At 48.0% G+C, this 22,304-nt stretch overlaps 1 protein-coding gene across 3 annotated transcripts in view; it reads right to left on the bottom strand.

The window, feature by feature from the left end:
* The window catches only part of PAK4 (p21 (RAC1) activated kinase 4), an 83,583-nt gene that overhangs the window by 50,076 nt on the left and 11,203 nt on the right, over positions 1–22,304 (bottom strand). The window contains exon 2 of one of the 3 annotated variants that reach the window (XM_028741884.2): positions 11,250–11,353. The exons of the other annotated variants lie outside the window; for them this stretch is intronic. The gene's annotated coding sequence lies outside the window, so the exon portion shown is untranslated. The remainder of the gene's footprint in view (positions 1–11,249; positions 11,354–22,304) is intronic. 3 annotated transcript variants of the gene reach the window in all.

Raw genomic sequence — 22,304 nt, 5'->3', positions numbered from 1 at the left:
CCTACAACTCCCATCATCCCTGACTAGCAAGACCAGTGGCAATGGATGATGGGAATTGTAGGCCAAAAACAGCTGGAGGCACAAGGTTGGGAAACACTGCCCTAGATTACAGGGGCAGAACACCCAGGACCCTGCCCACTATACAGTTACTTGATCTTTGTACACCTTTCTATGAACGTGGAGTTTCAATCAAGAGGCATTTCCTTTTTCCTCCGGCTGTTATCTCCAGGGGCGAGTTGGCACCTTTTCCCGGGACACAAAAGCGCCTGCCTGTTTCTACTCTTTGCTCCCCACCATCTTAAAACATAACCTCCCTCCTCCTTTACTTGTATTAATTCAAATGGGCACAGATCTACAGCAACCTCCCACATCTTGGGAAGCTGGTAACCCTAACTCTGCTCTGGGACACAGATCCAACAGAACGGGGACTTTGGACCCTCCCAGCCTCTCACAGTTTCACTTGGCTGGGTTACCAATACTAGGAGTGAAACTTATCAGAGGCAAGGAAAGGAGCGGCCTGAACTTCGTGGAATTGAAGAAACCAAAGCCAAGGAAAAATATGTCATTCAGTGTACACACACACACACACACAGAGAGAGAGAGAGAGAGAGAGAGAGAGAGAGAGAGAGAGAATAGGAAATCCTACCTTTCAAGTTACAAGTTTCCAATTTTAAGCTTGCAACTGTTTTCAGAGATACAATATTAAAGAACCCACCTCAACTTTTTGGCTTCCGGCCACTTAGGAAGCGATTAACACAAGCCACAGAAAATCAGAATGGGTTCTATCTATAGCAAGGAGATGGGCATTATCACTGAGAGATATGAAACCTGAAATTCAGAAGCCAGGTAGAGTGAGCTTTTATTTTATTTTTTAAAAATGGAACCCCTGGGCTATGCACAATGTCCAGGGCAATGGGTTTTAAGTACAGTGGTACCTCAGGTTAAGTACTTAATTTGTTCCAGAGGTCCGTTCTTAACCTGAAGCACCACTTTAGCTAATGGGGCCTCCCGCTGCTGCCGTGCCGCCAGAGCACGATTTCTGTTCTCATCCTGAAGCAAAGTTCTTAACCCGAGGTACTATTTCTGGGTACTATTTCTGTAACCTGAAGCATATGTAACCCGAGGTACCACTGTATGCAGAAACATTCAACTTTAGCAGAGGAATCATTCTTTTTAGCACTACTTCACCAGTGCCTTTAAAGAGCTTGAGATATCTCCTGCGGAGGACAGTAACATGGTCTCTAGGCTCAAAGGAACACGAAACGTGTACTGTGATCTGTTCACCATCCGGCTGCTGGCTCTTCCCTGGGGGGTGTCCTCTCTTATATACCCCTACTGGGGAGAGAGACCAAGTTTTTGGCCTGCTGAGGACCCCGACATCAGAACTTTCTGCACGTGTTAGAAATGCACAGGCACTTTTTAACCACCCAGAACAAATGAGGTTTTATGGTACAAACAACTTATCCAGATTTCCTAAGAGGCACAAATTCCCCTAAGCCCCAGCCTGTGCCTTGAGATGTATCAGGGTTTCAAAGGATTTCCCTGCTCGGCTTCCTCCACCCCACCACCCCCGGTAATGACTCGAGGCTCCTATGATTTCCTTGTTATTGTTTCTCCTGGCAGCTCTTCCATCTGCCAGATTCTGGTTGTGTTTGAGCCTGTTGGCATGCCATGATCTTGCAGAAGAGAAAGGGGTTAACTGAAAGAGGGACGGGAGCCAGAAGGAACTTGAGGGAGAAAAGAACACAGAGGTTTCCGCCAGCAGCCAATGAGGCGGCAGCGTTTGAAAGAAGGGCGGCCAATCAGGTGCCGCATCTGGTGGTTTAACATCAAAAGGGAAAGGGGGGGGGGTCAGGGGAAAAGACAACATAGTGGTAAATCCTGAGGTGCCCATCTAGGAACACCCTTGCACCACAGAGGAGTGCAATTCAAAAGAAGAAAGCACTCAGGGGTTCCCTATCACCAAGGAAAGGATCCATCGGCTCTGGATCCATTCCAGTCCGGCTTCCGCGCTGGTCATGGGACCGAGACGGCTCTGGTCGCCTTAACAGATGATCTCCGTAGGCAGCTGGATCAAGGCGGGTCGGGGCTGCTGATTCTTCTAGACCTGTCAGCAGCCTTCGACATGGTCGATCACGAACTCCTGGACCACCGCCTTGCCGACGTGGGGATCCAGGGCACAGCCCTTCAATGGCTGCGCTCGTTTCTCTCTGGTCGGGGACAGAGGGTGGCGCTTGGGGGGGAATTGTCATCCCGCCACTCCTTGGTGTGTGGAGTGCCTCAGGGTGCGATTCTCTCCCCGATGCTTTTTAACATCTTTATGCGCCCCCTTGCCCAGCTTGTCCGGAGTTTTGGGCTGGGCTGCCATCAGTATGCTGATGACACCCAACTCTATCTGTTGATGGATGGCCATCCTGACTCGGCCCCAGACACACTGATCAGATGCTTGGAAGCTGTGGCTGGATGGTTACGTGGGAGCCGGTTGAAGTTAAATCCTTCGAAGACAGAGGTCCTCTGGCTGGGACGGGACGATATGAGATTGAGGGGGCAACTCCCTTCTCTTGCGGGGGTGCAATTAGTGCCAGCACCGTCCGTTAAGAGTTTGGGTGTAATCTTCGATACCTCCCTCTCCATGGAGGCGCAGATTGCAGCTATAACAAAGGCGGCATTTTTTCATCTCCGCCAAGCTAAGCAGTTGGCTCCTTACCTCTCTCGCCCTGACCTAGCCACTGTGATCCACGCGACGGTCACCTCCAGACTGGATTATTGTAACTCGCTCTACGTGGGGCTGCCCTTGAGACTGACCCAGAAACTCCAGCGGGTGCAGAATGCCGCAGCGAGACTCCTTACGGGGTCTTCACTGCGAGATCACATTCATCCGGTGCTATACCAGCTGCACTGGCTCCCGGTGGAGTACAGGATCAGGTTTAAGGTGCTGGTTTTAACCTTTAAAGCCCTATACGGCCTAGGACCCTCGTACCTACGGGACCGCCTCTCCTGGTATGCCCCACAGAGGAACTTACGGTCTTCAAATAAAAACATCTTGAAGGTCCCAGGCCACAGAGAGGTTAGGCTGGCCTCAACTAGAGCCAGAGCTTTTTCGACTGCGGCTCCAACCTGGTGGAATGCCCTGTCGCAAGAGACAAGGGCCCTGCAGGACTTGACATCTTTTCGCAGGGCCTGTAAGACAGAGCTGTTCCACCAGGCCTTTGGTCAGGGCGCAGCCTGACTCCCTCCTTTGGCAATCTCTACAAAGCTTTAGTCTATGGTTGCCATCAATTTGTATTTTAATTAATTTTTAGAATGTATTTATAATGTTGTATTGTTTTATTGTTGTTAGCCGCCCTGAGCCCGGCTTCGGCTGGGGAGGGCGGGATATAAATAAAATTTATTATTATTATTATTATTTATTCCTTGAAGAACCAAGGCCTCATCCCCTCCATGTGCAATTCAAGAGGCGAGCCCACAAGCTGCTTAGATAGCAACCTAAGCTCAAAACACTGGTTTAGATCTCCAGATGGCTATAATAAAATAATAATAATAATAATAATAGATGGGTGTGGGTGTCTGTCCATCCGTCCGTCTGTCCTGCAGCTGCCTTGTCTCTGGGTCAGCTATGCCCTTTAGCCAGAGTTGTCTGGGTCGTTGACTTAATAATAATAATAATAATAATAATAATAATAATAATAATAGATGGGTGTGGGTGTCTGTCTGTCCGTCCGTCTGTCCTGCAGCTCCCTTGTCTCTGGGTCAGCTATGCCCTTTAGCCAGAGTTGTCTGGGTCCTTGACTTAATAATAACAATAACAATAATAATAATAATTTATTATTTGTACCCCGCCCATCTGGCTGGGTTTCCCCAGCCACTCTGGGCGGCTTCCAACAAAGACCAAAAATACACTAAAATGTCACACGTTAAAAACTTCCCTTAAACTCCTATACTCCCCTTACTCCACACAAAGTGGCAGAAACTGTTTAGGGCTTTAAAGGTGAACAACATCACCTTGATTTGTTCACAGAATGCACAAAGTTGATGCTAAAATTCTGTGTGTGTGTGTGTGTGTGTGTGTGTGTACACCCACCCACCCTTCATCAAAAGCTCTCAGGGTGCTTCACAAGATAAATGCAATTTTTAAAAATTTCTCAGCAAGCATTACAACCACCCCATAAAGGGAGTCTGCATCCCCTGCAGTGTCCGTCTGACCAGTATTCCAGCTCTGACCTGAAGCAAGAGGTTGGGTACAACAGGTCTCTGTCTGGAAAGAGCAAGTCTGAGCCAAGGAATATCCAAGCGATTCCAGTTTTGCGCCATCGCACAGCAGAGGAAGTGCACAACCTCAAAAGCATCTGTAAGGACGAGCCATTCAGGTAAGTGGCCAATTAACAGCTGTTGGATTCCAGGCATAGGCAAGGAGTTCCCCCAGCTAACTTTTAATTGCCCCATAGAAAGCAAGGGAGACTTAAGGGACACACCCATCATCTTCATAACCGGGATCTTCCTTGCCAAAGCTAAACACTACATCACACTAGCTCAACCCTATCCGGTCACTGGTATCCAAGCAACCAGCCTAATTTGGCTCAGTGGCTTCCGTCCCGTTCTTCGGGACAATTCTGAGCGGAGCAATTTACCTGTGGAGACTGACAAAGGCCCTTTTCTTAGCCACTAACCCTGCTCCATTTCCACTGAGTGGGCAGCCACAAGAGCTGGCTTAGGAAGCGGGCTGAAACGGCCAACTCTAAACAGGTAGGTTAACCTTCTGCACTCTAAAAACACAGGTGCTTTGTCAGCTGAAACTTTAGGGGCGTTGGGCCGGCATTCTGATCTTCCAACTCAGGCCTCCAAATTGCAAGCAACACGATGACTCAACTTCTAGTCATCAACACCGTGAGGGGCTGAAACCAGCAGGTTTCCTGGTCCTCCTCCTGACAGGTGCAAGTCTCAGGCAGCGCACCGGCCAACTCACCAGGGCTGAGTCAACTACAGTGGTGCCTCGCAAGACGAAATTAATTCGTTCCGCAAGTTTTGTCGTCTTGCGAAGCACGGTTTCCCATAGGAATGCATTGAAAATCAATCAATGCATTCCTATGGAAACTGACTTCAGACCAGGTCCGGGGACAGTCTGTCCCCCGACCTCTTCTGAAGGCTGGGGGGGGGGGGGACAAGGGCTTTTCTTCCCACCCCCAGCATTTTAAAAAACCCCGGGACAGCGGAGACTTCTCCGCTGTCCCGGGGCGATCTTAAAATGCTGGCGGGCGGGAGCGAAGCCTCCACTGCTGCCCGCCAGCATTTAAAAAAACCCCGGGACAGCGGAGGGTTTCAACCTTTTTGAGTCCACGGCTCCCTTAACCAACTACCGTATTTTCCGCTCTATAAGACACACCAGACCACAAGACGCACCTAGTTTTTGGAGGAGGAAAACAAGAAAAAACATATTCTGAATCTCAGAAGCCAGAACAGCAAAAGGGATCGCTGCACAGTGAAAGCAGCAATCCCTCTTGCTGTTCTGGCTTCTGGGAAAGCTGCGCAGCCTGCATTCGCTCCATAAGATGCACACACATTTCCCCTTACTTTTTAGGAGGGAAAAAGTGAGTCTTATAGAGCAAAAAATAAGGTACATTCTTTCTGCAGCACCCCAGGAGCCCAGTTACGTCACTCCTTGCCTGCAGAGCTGGCAGTCTCTCACCCTTTTCCAAAAGCCCTCCCTTGTGGAGTGTTCCCTCAGCCTCCCTTGGGAGTCTCTGAGCTTGTGCCCCCCCCCCCCCCGCCGTCGCCGCCTCAAAGAGAGGTGTCTCCCAGAGGCACCATTTGCCTGCGGAGCTTATAGCCAGCGCTGCTGCAATAAACAGCTGTGCAAGCCTTTGGGAGGCAGAGACGTGAGGAAGCGAAGGAAAGAGGGACAGATGCCAGTGCTGCCCGCAGCATCCCTAACCATCATTCAAGGCACCCCAGGGTGCCACGGCACACTGGCTGAAACCTACTGGCACAGCACTTCCTGATCCTTCCCTGAATCCTCTGATCCAAACTCTCCTGCAAACTCACTCAGCTCTACTCCTTCTCCAAAAGGACCAACAAAAAAAAATGCCATTTACACGACACACAATTCCAAATGAGGCGAAATCCAAATTTAACCTAATGTTAGGAGTTTGGGGGAATAGGCTGCATGCCAGACCCCCTCTAATCCCTGGATCCCTCAAGTGCTGAAAGCTAATCAAGCCTTCTAATTCCGAAAATAGCCAGGATGGCTTTCCGGTGAGGTGATGGGGGGGGGGGTTAAGGGGCTCAATGTGAGACGGCAAATGGGCAGGGGCCCCTCCCTTAACCGACAAAGCCAGAGTTTGGAGTAGAGAGTTTTGCAGTGATACGACCTAGAAGTAAAGCAGCAAGCTAGACAGAGAGTCAGAGCAACGTTTGAGAGCAAGCTTTGATTTCTGCTTGAATCCAAGGCTGCAAGATGGGAGAAGCAAGGCTCCCCCCTTGGTGTGTTAATGCTCTGAACCCCTCCATCGCAGGTCCAGGTAAAGACACCACAGTCCCTGCTGTACCTCATTTCCAAAAGGAAACATGAACCCTGAGTAAGTGCCTGGGACCCCTGCTCTCGTGCACTGGGATGGCGCACAATAATGAGCTTCGTGTTCTTGCCACGAATCAAGAAGCAACCGATTTGACCCCAAGGATTGCTCCAGCTCTCTTCCAAGTTGTGCAGTACCTAATTCCCTACTGCAGAAGAATCACAGAAAAAGGCGCAGGGGCCCTTAGCGATGGCAGAAAGGGCAAGGAGGAAGGATTTCGCTTTGGGCTCATTTGAGCTCACTGCACAGGCATTTGGAAGCTTACACAGCACCAAGGAAGGTCATTCCAGAAGGCCTCTTGTGTTTTAAAAGGGCTTCCACCCTTAGGTCTCTTTATACATTGGGCTTAATTAGAATGTTCTCACTGAAGACGGTTCTAATTAAACCCAAAACAATTAGGAGCTGTTAGCACCAGTCAGAGAAGCAAGCAGCCGAAAGATGTGTCATGCTACACAAGTGTGCTCCTCCAGTCAAATGAGGGGCCTGTATCATGAAGCGCCGGCGTTAGCCATTCCTCTGAGAGAGGCACAGAGAAAGGACTTCAAAACCAAAGCACTTTTTGCCAACAAGAAACTGGACTTTGCCTCTGAAGCAGGTTCTGTTCAAGGACAAGCCAAGGTCAGCTTCCAAGTTGTTGTTTTTTAGAAAAAAACAAAACACAGTGACAACTGACCTCCTACAAGGTCATGCCAACCTGGACAAAACTCCCAACGGCAACGTAAGATTTTTCTAAGCGATAAAGCAATCACAAATGAAATCAAAGTCCCTTTTCATTTACGTATAATCAATCTTAGTCTCTCGATGGCTTCCAAGAGGAATTTGCTGTAATGATGATTTTAATGCAGTCTGGCAGCAGACCATACCGCTAAGCACTAATTGTGTTGGGGGTGCGCGCGAAATCTATCCTTTCACTGGAGAACACGGAGGTTGTGGGTTCTTTCTTTCTCCCTCCCGACCTCCCGAGAAAGATTCTGTTCTCAGAGTGATACCAAGTCCCTAAGGGTCTCCACCAGCAGGAATGAGATTGAAACCAAGTCCTACCTTCCTTGTGGGATGGGCGTGAAATGGCGACCTTTGCATTTTCAGTGACTACTGCCTGCAATTGTGCTCATGTAGTGACGCGGGTGGCGCTGTGGGTTAAACCACAGAGCCTAGGACTTGCCGATCGGAAGGTCGGCGGTTCGAAACCCCGCGAAGGGGTGAGCTCCCGTTGCTCGGTCCCTGCTCCTGCCCACCTAGCAGTTCGAAAGCACGTCAAAGTGCAAGTAGATAAATAGGCACCGCTCCGGCGGGAAGGTAAACGGCGTTTCCGTGCGCTGCTCTGGTTGGCCAGAAGCGGCTTAGTCATTCTGGCCACATGACCCGGAAGCTGTACGCCGGCTCCCTCGGCCAATAAAGCGAGATGAGCGCTGCAACCCCAGAGTCAGTCACGACTGGACCTAATGTTCAGGGGTCCCTTTACCTTTACCTAGTGGGTATAGAAGCCCCTTTAACTGGTACAGGGTTGATGCCCAGCAGCCATTTCTGCATCTCTATGAGATTGTATTAACTATCTCATGAGCTTGTTTCCTTTTGCCTTATTTGTAGGCTACTGCATCTTCGGCCTAGCGATAGTGATGTTTGCTCATTTTTAATGCTATTACGAGCCACTTCAAGCTGAACCTGGTATTTTGGAAAAGCTAAATACAAATATTAAACCTAAATGAAACAACAGTTAAAAACGAACAGCAGAAACCATTCAACCCTGTCGAGTTGGGTCATGCAGCGAAAGCATTTCAGGACACAGAAAGACCACTGGCAGGGATGGAGGGAGGAATGTTCAGAAAACAGGCTTTTCCCCCTGCAGGTTGTTTGCCGGCCTCCTAAGCTTAATTTAGTCACTCCAGCTGTTCCCCTACCAGCTTTGCTGTGCAAGAGCTCTCCATTTAGCTGGCCTCCTCTCGCTGCTTGAGCAGATAAACTGAAAGATCTGCCTGAAAGCAATTCAGAAACGGCAGCAGCCTGCCTAGGTGCGTCTTCGCGGAGCCTGCTCGAACCCAAACCAGTGTTCGAAAATAGCCAGACACCGGGCACATTGTGCACCTGGTTATCAGTCACTTGCAACCAAATGAAGGTGCCTGGATGCCAGGATGGCACTGACATCTCCACCACCTGGAGGTGCCTGCCTGGAGATCCTTGGATCTTGACTGTTTTCACACACTAATGCCACAGCATTATTTATCTGTTATATTTTATCTGCACAATCAGAATCAATTTCAGGAACCAAAAATCCATTCTCTGTGCAGCCTGAGCAGGAGCAGTGAACAACGCTATAGTTAATTGTTATCGCTTGCCTTCCCTTACCCCACCCCACTGCCCTGCTCACAGTTGTGAAGAATATTCTTGTGTTATGAATGGTCTATGTCACCATTAAGAAAAAGAAGTCAGAATAAGCCAATACAGTGGTACCTCGGTTTAGGAACTTAATCCGTCCTGGAAGTCCGTTCTTAAACCAAAACCATTCTTAAACCGAGGCACGCTTTCCCTAATGAGGCCTCCTGTCGCCGGTGCCCTTCCACCGTTCAGATTCCGTTCTTAGACCGAGGTAAAGTTCTCAAACCACTATTTCTGGTTTTGCGGAGTTTGTAAACCAAATCGTTCTTAAACCGGACTGTTCTTAAACTGAGGTACCACTGTCCCTGGATCAAGGGACTTTTCTTCTTTCAGGTCTCAAAGCCCTTAACCTAGCTCAAGGTTGTCATCTGAACTAGACAGATGTTTTACTGATAATTAATCACAGTCAGTCCATCATTTGAAAAATAAGACTTGAGAACCCTCTTGCCCCAAAAGGGCAACTATACATTTCATTTTGCCGACTGTAACCTTGGTTTACAGAGCCATTTGGCTCCAACTTATATATCTGAGTTTCTAACACTGACCCAAACTGGAAAACATTGTGATGAAAAAGGAAATATATCCAAACTAAATGTGTCTTTCATAAACATGGCAAACAGGCATCCGGCGCCAGATCAGGTAAGACCGGGGAAAGCAGTGCATTTCTAATAAAAATGAAAGAGATTTGAAATTAACCATTTAAAAATGGAAAAGCGCCAGCCATCTGCAAGCCTGTTCCTTTGAAAAATCGCAGGATTTCCTATGAAATAAATCGACACAGACTTAAAAAACAAAGAAAGAAACCTTGCATAATGAATTCACACATAAAAGCCAAGATGTGAAAGAGAGAGGAAGCAGTGATTAGCTGCAGCCCAGATCTCAGGGCACATGAGGAGCTTTGCGGTGATGCTTCAAAACACACCCCTGGTTCGAGATGATCGGGGGGGGGGGGGAGAGACAAGGGTGAAGGGGAACCACCCTATATGCGGCCTTCACACAGATTCTCTGCAACGCAGCTTGTTTCGAGTCAACCACAGATGGTGAACCCAGAAATGAACAATGGCAGGATCAAAGCACAGAATTATTATTATTATTGTTGTTGTTGTTGTTGTTGTTATTATGCACACGGGTGGCACTGTGGGTTAAACCACAGAGCCTAGGGCTTGCCAATCAGAAGGTTGGCAGTTCGAATCCCCGCGACGGGTCAAGCTCCCGTTGCTCAGTCCCTGCTCCTGCCAACCTAGCAGTCCAAAAGCACGTGAAAGTGCAAGTAGATAAATAGGTACCGCTCCGGCGGGAAGGTAAACGGCGTTTCCGTGTGCTGCTCTGGTTCGCCAGAAGCGGCTTAGTCATGCTGGTCACATGACCCGGAAGCTGTACGCCGGCTCCCTCGGCCAATAAAGCGAGATGAGCGCCACAACCCCAGAGTCGGCCACGACTGGACCTAATGGTCAGGGGTCCCTTTACCTTTACCTATTATGCACACAAGAGCTTCGTGTGAACCATTGTTTCTACCCCAAAACTCAAAACATTTATCACCTTTTCTGAAAACCTGCCACTCATCTGACAGGGCTTGGTGGACTGCATCCAAGGCCCGAAGGAGGAATTACGACTCCACCTCTGAAGGCATCCAAGGGATGCAGCCAACGCTGCTCCCCAACTTCCCAAATACTTTGTCACTCCCCTAAGACCCCTTGACAGAAGTCCTCTCACTGATCTTTTCACAGAACGGTATCATTACGCTTCTCCAGCTTCTCCCAGGCGTCCACCACACATCGCACATCTGTTTTTAATCAGCCAAACAGAAATATTTGTGATGGGAAAGCTGGCACATCGTGCAAGGGGGGAGTCAGAGATAAAGGCTTCCCTGTGACATTAACGAGCAGAGGCTGAAGCTTCGCAGGCCTGGGCTTCCTCACATTCCTCAAGCGACTTCCTACCCAATTCTACAAAGATATACTTGACACCAAAGGATTCCAAAGTGCTCATTAATAAAGAACATCACAACCCGTCAGAGCCACCCCCGACAGGAAAGTAGAAATTTAAAGGGTTTAAAGGCATTATCTTGGCTCCCCTCACCCACACAACTGTTTGCATATGGCAGGAAGAGCGAAACCGTGGCTCTCCAGATATTGTTGGACTACCATTCTCATTAGCCGGAGCCACTGGCTGTGGTGGATGGGGGCTACTGGGCGTCCAACACCACCTGATATTTGTCATTCTATGTTGTGGTGGAGGGGTGGAAGAGGGGGTCAAAAGCAAGTCCTGAACAGAGCTGCAATTTCTGCAACTGTGGGCCTTACGAACCTGGGCAACTAGCCTGCCTGCTCTTGAGGTGGGATAGCCGATGATGACAGTGAATCCACAATGCCTTACTGGTCCACTTGCCCTCAGGTTTGTTTAAGTCATATCTTCAAGATGTAAAAAACGGAGACCTCATTACTAGTGATGTTAAATTCTTAAGAATAATCTTTGAGAATATTCTCAAGAATATTCTCGATTAATGAGAATATTAGAGAATTTTCATTTAAAATAGGAGAATATTCATTTTAAATATAATTTTAATGCACTGAAAATGGTATAATTAGTTAATATACATGTTTATTCATGGGTAAACTTGTTCAGATGGCAACCAAAAACTATACAGATACTTCTATTCAATGGGGCAATGCAGTGAATTCACATTTTTTTTATTTTTTGCACCAAACTTGAAACTGAAAATTCAACGTGAATGTCTCATGTTAATCACTAAGCCTGCCACTAACCCATATACTTACTATCAACTGTGAATTCTAATTATGTTGCCAACTGCCAATGGTGAATGACACAATGCCCAGTAATGTAACTGGATAAAAAAAAAAGCATTTTTCATTACTTACCACTGGCAATATCACAGCTTGACTTATTATTTACTAGATTTTTTTAATGTGGGTTGTAAAACTGGTTCTTACATTAGAATTTACAGTTTGTAGAGAATATTCTCTGGAGAATTTTCTAGCAGAGAATATTCTCACCTCACCTCAATACTCATTCCCATCCTGCTTACAAGACCTTCCCTACCACCTCTCTAGACCAGTAGTCTTCAACCTTTTCAAACCCAGGGCTCCACCTTTGAATGGTGCTGGTGCTCCTGTTGCGACCCGCCTGACCCAGTAGGGGGTCCAAACACACCAGCTGAAGATTGTTAAACTATGGAACTTGCTTGCACAAGAGACATTGATGGGCGCCAACCTAAAAGTAAAGGTAAAGGGACCCCTGACCATTAGGTCCAGTCGTGGCCGACTCTGGGGTTGTGGCGCTCATCTCGCTTTATTGGCCGAGGGAGCCGGGGTACAGCTTCCGGGTCATGTGGCCAGCAGGACTAAGCCGCTTCTGGCAAACCAGAGCAGCGCACGGAAACGCCGTTTACCTTCCCGCCAGAGCGGTACCTATTTATCTACTTGCACTTTGACATGCTTTCGAACTGCTAGGTTGGCAGGAGCAGGGACCGAGCAACGGGAGCTCACCCCGTCACAGGGATTCAAACCGCCGACCTTCTGATCGGCAAATCCTAGGCTCTGTGGTTTAACCCACAGCGCCATCCGTGTCCCTGGGCACCAACCTAGATGGCTCTAGATTGAGACAAATGAGGAGGGCTATTGATAGCTATTTGCCATGTTGACTATGCTCTGCCTTCACAGTTCGAGCTTTCAAATAGCAATTGCTGGAAACCACAGGAAGGGAAAAGGCTCTTGTGCTCGGGTTCTGCTTTTGGGCTTACCATGAGCATTTTGTCAGCCATTGTGAGAACAGGATAACGGACTAGATGGGCCATTGGTCTGATCCAGCGGGCTCTTCTGATGTAAGATCAGAGCTCTAGAAGAAATTATTGCTTCCCACAGGCCAGAACATGTCTGATATATCCTCAAATATAGTTCAAACTGAAATAGTGCACCCGGCTCCCTGTGAGCTTCAAGGTTCAGCAGGCTCTGCCCATTCAAGCCCACTGGCCTCAGAAGCGTTCCCAATGGGCCTCCTCTCTTACCAGCGGAAACACTTTCCCCTGTAACCAGATAAGAGTGTGCAAAGTGACCTATGAAATCCCTCACATCTGCTGCCAGGAGAGTGACTCTCTATTAGTCATATCTGAGAACTATCAGCCACTGCCAGAGTCTGGCTGCCAGCTTCACTCAAGAGGCGCTGAAATATTCTGCCCCAGAGCTTTTGCCATCAGGGCACCAGAGAGAGACCTCGGAAAAGCCAAGCTCAGAATGGGTCTGTGCCAAACTGGACTTCTGGACATTGCTGGTCCAGCTGAATGCACTCACTTCCCTCCCTCTCAAAGAGACAGGCACCTTCTGAGTTCATTTTCAGCAGGGGGCGGGTCCACTGTCCCTCAGACCTTGTGGGGAGCCAGACTATATTTGTGGGGGGGGGGTGAACGAAATCCTATGCCCCACAAATAACCCAGAGATGCGTTTTAAATAAAAGCACACATTGTTGTTGTTGTTGTTGTTTAGTCGTTTCCGACTCTTCGTGACCCCATGGACCAGAGCACCCCAGGCACCTCTGTCCTCCACTACCTCCCGCAGTTTGGTCAAACTCATGCTGGTAACCTCAAAAACACTATCCAACCATCTCGTCCGCTGTCGCCCCCTTCTCCTTGTGCCCTCCATCTTTCCCAGCATCAGTGTCTTCTCCAGGGAGTCTTCTCTTCTCATGAGGTGGCCAAAGTACTGGAGCCTCAGCTTCACGATCTGTCCTTCCAGTGAGCACTCAGGTCTGATTTCCTTAAGAATGGATGCATTTGATCTTCTTGCCGTCCATGGGACTCTCAAGAGTCTTCTCCAGCACCATAATTCAAAAGCATCAATTCTTCGGCGATCAGCCTTCTTTATGGTCCAGCTCTCACTTCCATACATCACGACTGGGAAGACCATGGCTTTAACTATACGGACCTTTGTTGGCAAGGTGACATCTCTACTTCTCAAGATGCTGTCTAGGCCTGTCATTGCCCTTCTCCCAAGAAGCAGGCGTCTTTTAATTTCGTGGCTGCTGTCACCATCTGCAGTGATCATGGCGCCCAAGTAAGTAAAATCTCTCACTGCCTCCATTTCTTCCCCTTCTATTTGCCAGGAGGTGATGGGACCAGTGGCCATGATCTTCGTTTTTTTGATGTTGAGCTTCAGACCATATTTTGCGCTCTCCTCTTTCACCCTCATTAAAAGGTTCTTTAATTCCTCCTCACTTTCTGCCATCAAGGTTGTGTCATCTGCATATCTGAGGTTGTTGATATTTCTTCCGGCAATCTTAATTCCAGCTTGGGATTCATCCAGCCCAGCCTTTCGCATGATGTATTCTGCATATAAATTAAATAAGCAGGGAGACAAAATACAGCCTTGTCGTACTCCTTTCCCAATTTTGAACCAATCAGTTGTTCCATATCCAGTTCTAACTGTAGCTTCTTGTCCCACATAGAGATTTCTCAGGAGACAGATGAGGTGATCAGGCACTCCCATTTCTTTAAGAACTTGCCATAGTTTGCTGTGGCCGACACAGTCAAAGGCTTTTGCATAGCCAATGAAGCAGAAGTAGATGTCTTTCTGGAACTCTCTAGCTTTCTCCATAATCCAGCGCATGTTTGCAATTTGGTCTCTGGTTCCTCTGCCTCTTCTAAATCCAGCTTGCACTTCTGGGAGTTCTCGATCCACATACTGCTTGAGCCTTCCTTGTAGAATTTTAAGCATAACCTTGCTAGCGTGTGAAATGAGTGCAATTGTGCGGTAGTTGGAGCATTCTTTGGCACTGCCCTTCTTTGGGATTGGGATGTAGACTGATCTTCTCCAATCTTCTGGCCACTGCTGAGCTTTCCAAATTTGCTGGCATATGCACCTTAACAGCATCATCTTTTAAAATTTTAAATAGTTCAGCTGGAATACCATCACTTCCACTGGCCTTGTTATTTGCAGTGCTTTCTAAGGCCCATTTGACTTCACTTTCCAGGATGTCTGGCTCAAGGTCAGCAACCACACTACCTAGGGTGTACGAGGCATCCATTTCTTTCTGGTATAGTTCCTCTGTGTATTCTTGCCACCTCTTCTTGATGTCTTCTGCTTCTGTTAGGTCCTTTCCACTTTTGTCTTTTATTATGGTAATCTTTGTACGAAATGTTCCTTTCATATCTCCAATTTTCTTGAACAGATCTCTGGTTCTTCCCATTCTGTTGTTTTCCTCTATTTGTTTGCATTGCTCGTTTAAGAAGGCCTTCTTGTCTCTCCTTGCTGTTCTTTGGAAATCTGCATTCAATTTCCTGTATCTTTCACAATCTCCCTCGCATTTTGCTTGCCTTCTCTCCTCTGCTATTTGTAAGGCCTCGTTGGACAGCCACTTTGCTTTCTTGCATTTCCTTTTCATTGGGATGGTTTTCGTTGCTGCCTCCTGTACAATGTTACGAGCCTCCATCCATAGTTCTTCAGGCACTCTGTCCACCAAATCTAAATCCTTAAACCTGTTTGTCACTTCCACTGTGTATTCATAAGGGATTTGACTTAGATTGTATCTTACCGGCCCAGTGGTTTTTCCTACTTTCTTCAGTTTAAGCTTGCTCTAGGGATTAGCATGTCCAGTAGGCAAATGGGTAGATGCAGGCATTAAACAAGGAGGGAGGGCAACAAGAGGTCCATCATCTCTCAGCACACACACAAGCCTCCGCATGGACTGCAGCTCTGAGAGATGCAGGAGGCTCCGGTCAATTGCAGTCAGCGCCTGAGCAGCGTTCAAAGATAGAGGCCAACTTTGTGCGGCCTTTATTGATTTAAAGGCCGCTTTTGACAGCATCCCCAGAGGACTACTTTGGGGAAAATTAGCACGATGGGGAATAGACAAAAGACTCTTGTGGCTAATAACTAAATTGCATGACGGATCGGCCGCTAGGGTAAGAATCACTCCGGCCGGCGACCTCTCAAATCCAGTAACCATCAATAGAGGTGTTCGTCAAGGATGTATCCTTGCCCCGACCCTTTTTAATCTATTTATAAGTGATATGAGGGCGCCTCTGATAGATTCTCAAGAAACGATCCACGCCCCCCGTCTTGCCCAATATCGTTGCCCCCTTCTACCCTACGCAGACGACGCAGTTATCCTATCTTTTTCAAGAGTGGGCCTTAGGAGGGCATTAAAAAATTTTGATGCTTACTGCAAATCAAATTTTCTTACAATTAATCATGCAAAGTCCAAAGTCCTAATTTTCACCAAGAGTCGAAAAACCTATAATTGGAGAATAGACGGAAAAGCCATCGACCAAGTCTTTAAATTTCAATATTTGGGAGTCCTTCTCCAACACAACATGGGCTGGAAGGTCCATCTTGCATATGTATTAAATAGAGCTAAAGCCCTTTCCTTTGCGCTACTGCGTTTTTTCTTTTCAGATGGGGCCTTCCATATTCCATCAGTGTTAAAAGTTTTCAAGGCAAAGGTGATTGCAACAATAGCATATGCAATCCCAATATGGGGGTCCTTTGTTAATCTAACCCAATTGGAGGTAATCCAAAACCAGCTGCTAAGAAGGTTGCTAAAATTACCCAGGTGTGTAAGCAATACTGCTATACGACTGGAACTAAATGTTACATCTCTAGGAACCACATTATGGAAATGCATCCTCTGTTACTGGTTGGCATTATGGCATAAACTTCCAAATCTCCACTTGATTCAGTGTCTCTGGAGAGATGAGTTCCCTAGCCCTTGGGCAAAAATAATACATGGGAAACTTGTGTCCTTAGGACTATCTCCATCTGAACTACTAAAATTGGATTTAATTTCTGCCAAGAGAATTATAACTCACAAATTAGAGGAGATGGATTTACAATTTAATATTGCAACAGGAGGTGGTACCTGTTCGCCGATAAATCTTGGCTTAACACCACCAACGAAACTTCCATCTTATTTAACTACCTTATCTGGGGTGATGCACAGGTATGCCTTTATAAAGGCTAGATTCAATGTTTTCCCATCAAATGTGTTGGGTAACAGACTCTCCAACGGACAGATCTCACTCCTCTGTGACTGTAAAAGTGGATCTATAGAATCGTTATATCATATAATCTTCTGTTGTCCATTATATTCGGCTCCACGGTCCAAGTTTCTGGCCCCATATTTATCGAGAATTGCTGTCAGACCTCAGGAAGCCCAAATAATATACTTATTAAACGACGAAGACTCAAGCAGATCCCTTGCAGTCGCTAGATACCTGATTAATGTCTTATTTCATAAGAGGAGAAATGGATCACTGTATGACTCTGACAGCTTAGCCAAACTTCAGAACCATCAATAAGTGCCAGAACTAAGTCGCATAGCCCCCAAAATCCGAGGGATCTGAATTGCGGTTGACATAGAGGGAGCTTATTGTATATAGTGTTTATTTAATTGAAGTAAAATTGGTTTTATACGGGTGTTTTAACTTGGAACTGTTTAAATTGTTTGTTTATGGATAAATTTTGATGTATTGTTTTAGATATGGGCCAATGGCCGTAATAAATCAAATCAATCAAGCGTTCAAAGGAAAGAGGGGCAGAAGAGGGGCAGAGGAGGGAGGCAGGGGGAGCAGCAGGCATGCCAGGAATGCAGAGAGATCTGACACAGGCCTCTCCAGCTATCCCACCTCAAGAGCAGGCCGGCCGCTGCACTCTGGGGACAAGCTCTTCAGCAGTCACGTGGCCTTCAGGACCAGTCTATAGCATTTTATACTAATTAATTAATAATAAATTTATACCCCACCCATCTGGCTGGGTTTCCCCAGCCCCTCTGGGAGGCTTCCCACAAAATATTAAAATACAGTGGTACCTCAGGTTACATACGCTTCAGGTTACATGCGCTTCAGGTTACAGACTCCGCTAATCCAGAAATAGTACCTCTGGTTAAGAACTTTGCTTCAGGATGAGAACAGAAATAGTGCTCAAGCAGCAGCAGCAGCAGGCCCAATTAGCTAAAGTGGTGCTTCAGGTTAAGAACGGACCTCCAGAACGAATTAAGTACTTAACCCGAGGTACCACTCTACCGAGAAGGCCCTCTGCCTGGTTCCCTGTAACTTGGCTTCATGCAGCAAGGGAACTGCCAGAAGGCGGTTCTTTAGGCGGCTTGAGTGGAACAGATCGCATCATTTAAAACACAGAATGCGATCCAGCTGTTTTGAGGCAGCATGGAAATGAAAACCCAACACTGTGCCCTTGGTCAAGTCCCTCTCCCTTACTCGGCCACCCAAAATTTACCACTGGAGGTGACCATCTCACCTTGCAGGGATGCCTCTAGTGGAGACACAAAGTCTTCCCTGGGGCCACAGGAACTGGGAGGCAAGGTTGAGCCACGGAAATGCCGTGCCAGCCCTCCACACACAAACAGCAGTGGTGCTGTCAGGTTAGACAAGCCAGACAGGAAGTTGCATTGTACACAGTCAGGCCGCTGGTCCAGTTAAATCTGCATTGTCTACACACCGTCTGGCATCAGCAGTCCAGGGTTTCAGACAGGAGCCTGACCCAGCCCTCCTGGAAAATGTTGAGGGTGGAAGCCGGGACCTTCTGCCAGTGAGCAATGGCCCAGGGAGGAATATTTGAAGACAAGGAAAATATGCTCACTCCTCCCCCATTACAGGGGTTTACTGTCTTGCTTTGAATGGCCAAAGAGGTGGTCAGAAGGCGCCTTGTGGGGTCAAAGACAGTCTGAGTGGTGTCTGAATAGCAGACCTCCCTGTAGGCCCATATAGGCCACCCTGTGCACTCCCCAGAGGAAAGGGAAGATGTGGATGTTTAAGGAATCACAATCCTCAGCAGATTCCTCCCACCACCTCCAGAAATCCCAGTTGCGATGGGCCTTTTAAAAGGGGGGGGGTGTCCTTTCCCCATTTTGCACAACGCCCTCAGGTGCAGAACCATAAATGTCACAGGGCTTGTGGCGGCAGCAGCGCTTCCGCAAGCGATTACTATTTGGTGGTAATTAAGCTGCTAGTTGATTGAGCAAGACCCTTAATTAGCTCTTTACATCGTTACCAAAATTACAGCATATTTTTCCCTGCTAAAAACACACACGTGGGATGGGAGGGAAGGACAGTTTGGTGGAACTCACAGCAATTGCTACTAATCTTCATTAGCGGGAAGCATACCCATTACTTAAAAAATATCTAAGTGAGTCTAAGGGGAAGGTTCCGCTGCTAAACAACTCCTCCCTTTCCTCGCCTGTTGCTCATCTCAACCACGATGGTGATGGGACAACCTCTCCACTAGAGAATGGCACCTCCCCACTACAGAAAATCTAGGAAGCGTCAGCACTCCCCTATTTCCCTCTGTAAAGCAGGTGTCAATATATAATTAAAAGATGCAGCCTAATACTTGAGCATCTTCTCTCGCCCCCATCCCACAAAGCTCTGCAAGTCTCAGCCAACTCCTGTAGAATGACTTAGAGGCAGATCTGTAGGGAAATGGATGAATCTAATTGATTTACCAAGCTTTTCTCTGTGTGTGTGTGTGTTTTGTGCTAGTTTAACTAAGATTTGTTTTATTAATCACAACCTTTCCTTGCTGTGACACATCATTCCATCTTGCTTGCTTCGGAGCCAGGAACTACGATACCAGCTATTTATAATGCGAATAATTTAAAACTAATTCCTACCCATTAAAGTAATTCCTGACAATTGCCTTGTCATTTTCACTCTAAATACTCCGAGTTCCCTCCTGCAAGGCTGGCTGTGTCAGAAAGAGTCTGCCAGAGTTTGCTCCAGTCAAACATGTCCCCAACATTCAAAACCCTCATTCCTTTTCAAAGCACAATGTAAACAAAGGAAGGGAGACACAGAAAGGAGGCAACAACTGAACCATCTCAAGCACAGGAAAATTCCTAGGAATTCTGTGCACTCCAGCAGTGGATTTGCATGAAGCCGAGAGCGAGGAAGTTTCTGGAATTTCCAGAGACTTCCTAGTTATCTGGATTAAGAGCAAGAGGGCCAAACAAGCAGCACTATTAGGACCACACACAATTCACAAGTTGATACTGTGTATATGTCCCAACCTTCTCCTCTGATGAGCTCAAGGTGGGGTACACAACTCTGCCCCATCTCATTTAATCCCCACCCTGTGAGGTGGGTTAGGCTGAGAAGCAGTGACTGGCCTAAGGTCACACCCAATGAGTGTCATGGCTTAATGGGGGGTGGATTTGAACCATGGTTTCCTAGATCCTGGGACACGGGTGGCGCTGTGGGTTAAACCACAGAGCCTAGGACTTGCCAATCAGAAGGTCGGCGGTTCGAATCCCCGCGACGGGGTGAGCTCCCGTTGCTCAGTCCCAGCTCCTGCCAACCTAGCAGTTCAAAAGCACGTCAAAGTGCAAGTAGATAAATAGGTACCACTCCGTCGGGAAGGTAAACGGCGTTTCCGTGCACTGCTCTGGTTCGCCAGAAGCGGCTTAGTCCTGCTGGCCACATGACCCGGAAACTGTATGCCGGCTCCCTCGGCCAATAAAGCGAGATGAGCGACGCAACCCCAGAGTCGGTCACGACTGGACCTAATGGTCAGGGGTCCCTTTACCTTTACCTCTCAGATCCTAGTCCAACACTCTAACCACTGCACCACACTGGCCCTCTGGTTCACTTGCATTTGCAGCTCACTCATATATGAGGCACTTGGCCTGGGCCTAACCATGAAGCCACACACCTGGAAGAGGTACCTTGCTTCGGCGATTGGGCCTCTGCTCTTCTCTTTCTCCACCGGACTCGAAAATTCCATTTAACAGGCTGACAGATTACACACCTCTCCCTGTCGGACTCCCATCAGCAAGATAAGACAATTGTTGCATTCCACCCCGTGCCTGTATGCAGACAGCACCAGATAGGAGAATAAAGTTTCCCAAACACTTGTCTTTGGTTCTCTGGGGCAAAGCCAAGGAGAAAAGGTCAAGGATGTAGCAATGCTGGCAAGTTCACCATGGGCACACAGACCTCTGTGGCAGGAATGTGAAAGGGGGGAGGGGAGGCAACTGGCGTGGTAAAATAAACTAGGAACATGAAGATATATGCAGCAGACTAATCACATGAGAGGGACGCAGGTGGCGCTGTGGGTTAAACCACTGCGCCGCTTGGGTTTGCCGAGCGAAAGGTCAGCTGTTCGAATCCCCGTGACAGGGTGAGCTCCCGTTGCTCGGTCCCAGTTCCTGTCAACCTAGCAGTTCGAAAGCACACAGTGCAAGTAGATAAATAGGTACCGCTCTGGCGGGAAGGTAAATGGCATTTCCGTGCGCTGCTCTGGTTTCACCAGAAGCGGCTTAGTCATGCTGGCCACATGACCCGGAAAAACTGTCTGCGGAAGCAGACAAACGGCGGCTCCCTCAGCCTGTAAAGCGAGATGAGCGCCACAATCCCAGAGTCGTTCACGACTGGACTTAACTGTCAGGGGTCCCTTTACCTTTACAGTGGTACCTTGGGTTAAGTACTTAATTCGTTCCGGAGGTCTGTTCTTAACCTGAAACTATTCTTAACCTGAAGCACCACTTTAGCTAACGGGGCCTCCTGCTGTTGCCGCGCCACCGGAGCCCGATTTCCGTTCTCATCCTGAGGCGAAGTTCTTAACCTGAAGCACTATTTCTGGGTTAGCGGAGTCTGTAACCTGAAGCGTATGTAACCTGAAGCGTATGTAACCGAAGGTACCACTGTACCTTTAATCACATGAGAGGGAGGTTTGAGCTTCCTTTTCCTCTGCCGTTCCTGGGCTTAAGTGTGCATCTCTCAGATGCAACTGGCTCGAAGGGAAGGAGTTCCCCCTCTGCAGCATTTTATTTCCAAGAGCAGCTTGCACAAGAGATGGTGCTTCAACCGCTGGTGAAGTGGAGGAGGGGAAATGCAGAGAAGTGCAGCTCCTTCAAGGCTTTTATCTAGAGCAGGAGCAATGAGCTCACCTGCACAAGCACTAGTTAAGGTAAAGGTAAAGGTACCCCTGCCGGTACGGGCCAGTCTTGACAGACTCTAGGGTTGTGTGCTCATCTCACTCTAGAGGCCAGGAGCCAGCGCTGTCCGCAGACACTTCCGGGTCAAGTGGCCAGCGTGACAATCTGCATCTGGCGAGCCAGCGCAGCACACGGAACGCCGTTTACCTTCCCCCTATAAAGCGGTCCCTATCTATCTACTTGCACCCGGGGGTGCTTTCGAACTGCTAGGTTGGCAGGCGCTGGGACCGAACGACGGGAGCGCACCCCACCGCGGGGATTCGAACCGCCGACCATGCTATCGGCAGGTCCTAGGCGCTGAGGTTTTACCCACAGCACCACCCGCATCCCCTAGTTACTGGGAAGCACTAGTTACTGGGAAGCAAATAAAGGGATAATGAAACTTTCCAATTTAATTGCACAACA

Source organism: Podarcis muralis, chromosome 7, assembly GCF_964188315.1.
Source record: "Podarcis muralis chromosome 7, rPodMur119.hap1.1, whole genome shotgun sequence".
NCBI lineage: Eukaryota > Metazoa > Chordata > Lepidosauria > Squamata > Lacertidae > Podarcis > Podarcis muralis.
This window is presented reverse-complemented; position numbering and strand designations above follow the sequence as displayed.